The sequence below is a fragment of the Cupressus sempervirens genome, chromosome 5 (genome assembly GCF_028749045.1).
Source record: "Cupressus sempervirens isolate cs-2001-9-10 chromosome 5, ASM2874904v1, whole genome shotgun sequence".
Classification (NCBI taxonomy): domain Eukaryota; kingdom Viridiplantae; phylum Streptophyta; class Pinopsida; order Cupressales; family Cupressaceae; genus Cupressus; species Cupressus sempervirens.
Genome location: NC_143122.1, coordinates 984795402 through 984798289, shown reverse-complemented (window position 1 = coordinate 984798289; position 2888 = coordinate 984795402).

The window sequence follows — 2888 nt, the reverse complement described above, 5'->3', positions numbered from 1 at the left end:
AATGGGGTTTTACCTATGATCAAGGGTTTTCCTTGTTAACATATATAGTGTTATTGTGTATGTGTATCTTCTTATGGTTGTTGATTATATTGTTCACATGGTTAAGGATTAATAGGGTCGATAAATATTTTAATAGTTGGATAATTGATTCACCCACCACCCCCTCTCAGTTATCTTGGTAGACTTTACTTTCTAATAATGTTATCATTGATATCAAATCTTAGTTGGCCAAAAATTATTGTAGTTCAGGATAAGTGCTATATTATTTGATTGGTGAAGAAGATTTGAAGAAAGTATGCTAAAGACAGAGTTGATAAGTATGGTATTCAATGGGCACTTGAATAAGTTGGAAAATGATAATGTAGTGATGGTTTTACTATTTTACAATCATGTAATATTGTAATGTATTGAGCTACATGAGCTATACTGAGTGACAACGTTAAAGAAGGAAGATAATATTTGTCAAGTGACTACAATATTCATCAAGCAGTTGGCAAAGTTAAGTTGGAAATTTAGTATTACCTGAGTACGTCTAGTATTGAATGAGTGTTATATTACCTGAGTGAAATGTTATGTTCACCAAGTAAGAGCTAGAAGAAAAAGATTGTAAAGATGGAATTCGAGGCTGACTTTGGATGAAAATATGGAATTTTTGAGATGTTCAAAGACTAAAGTCAAATTTCTTTACAAGATCAATGTCTAGAAAATTCAATAAAGATCTAATGACGGAGATTGAAGAAGGATAAGGATGTGCACAAAATTTTATGAAAGTTCTATTTGTCAAGTGTTTAGATTTATTGTATTTAGTATGAATCTGAGATCAAATATTATGTCTAAGAGGCAAAATTTGGAAGAATCTAGGAGCACAAAGAGTGCTATTTAAGGATATTTTCAAGACAATTTTTGGTTGCTAGTTGAATGTGAGAAAAATGATCAAAGTGCAAAGTTATTAGAGCTGGAAGAAGAATAGAGAAAGGTAAACCGAGTAGAGAAAAAGAAAGACATAAGCAAATTTGATGAAAGTGCAAGTGTGAATCATCCAGTGAAAGATTGAGTAGAAAGGAAATATGAATTTAAGAAAGGTAGTGCTATACTTAAATAGATCATTTATATTGTTACTTTCTAATCATTGTAATAGAAATTCTCCTAAACTAAGTGGAACTAACAAGTTTGTAAAATCCTATATGGTAACATTGATTACTGATGTTTGTAAGTCCTTTAGAGAAGACCACTCTTTAGTTAGGATCAATGAGTGATAAGGTCTAGATGATATTTTGGTGTAAATCCTCTAACAAGATCACATTAACAATGTGTATGTAACTTGTAACAAGGTTGGCTCTTGGCTGAGGTCACTTTAGAATTGTGAAAATTTTGGGTTGCCTGTCGAAGGTGGTTTTTCCCTTTATAGGGTTTCCACTTTAAAAATCTTGGTGTTAAATATGTGAATGTTGTTATATTTTTTTATTAAGAAAATAGGTTTTGAAGGGGGCCTAAAACCCTGTGCAATAGAGCTAAAGATATGACATAAAGATACTTTAAACATCAACAAAAAAAAGATAGAGCCAACATAGGGAAGCCAACTACCAAAGACAACACAAAAACAAATGAGAAAAAAAAACACACACACAGAAAGAGTAGGGGTGAGGAAAAAAGCCAGACTTAACCCATTTTCTGTATAATTTTAGCTACTTGATCCTTCAACTAATCCATCTTCTTAGTAAAATCTTTAATTTGTTTGATTTCGGAGGAGGCCTTGACATACATTTTCTTTTTGCTAGCTTTGGTCCTTCTTCCCATTCCTTCCTTGTTCTTAACCACAGATCCATGATTCTCAACAACTGTGATAATGGCTTCATCCCCTGGGCTTCCTTCTGACTTAGTAATGAGAATCTTTATATGCTCATTGGAGGCTTTGAGGATTTTATAGCTTTGTTCCACTATGTTCCTAAGGGTGCCTTCAATATCGTTAAATTTTCTCTCTAACTCTAGCACCTAGGCCTCTAGCCTATAGAAAGTAGCATAATCAATCAAGGATTCAACGGGTAGATTATCCAAATTGTTAGCATCCTAAGACTTTTTAACGCCATCTCTCACCTCAACAGTTGCCACCATGTTCTTCAAATCAAGAATTTGATGGAAAATCCATTTGTGATCTAAAGTTATCAAAGAGGTTATTCTTGGCATTATTAAGAAGGTCAACGTCTTCCTCCTTACTATTGTCACTAAGAATAACCAGAGAGGGGTCAATGAGAGTTTGGAGGTCCACCTAACCTAGGTTAGTCTCTCTAATGTTTAGATTGATTGTCTCCCTCACAATCCTCAATTTTCCAGTGTCCATGTTTATGTTTTTTTGAAGTAATTTTCCTTCTTTTTCACTTTAGGAGGAGCCTCATCCTTAGACAAGGGATTCTCATTTTGAGTAGGCATTGGGTAAATTATTTGTTCTCAGGGGAGGAATCATCCCCATACTAGTCCTTAATGTAGTCTAGAGGGGAATCCTTATTGAGTCCCCCTTTCATACCATATTTCCCAATATTCTTTTGATTCTTCTGGTTGAAAACCTTGGTGAAACCCTCCTCCTAACCATATGTATCCATCTCATCCCTTTCCTTCTCATACTCATCTAAGGAAATGGCCACCTTAACTTTATTCTTTAGCATTGAGGATTTCACACTCCATATAGGCTTCCTCTTCTTATTTGTCTCCTTCTGATATTTTTGCTTCCTAAACCCTTTATTCTCATCAATGTCCATGGAGTCACCTTCATACAACTTCTCATTTAACTCCACAGGTTATTTTTCTATTTTTCCTAGAAGACCAAGATTTCGTCGGAGATTTGACAAGGCTGTTGCAGCTAAAGGGATTACCCTTTCACTTGGGCTTTGACA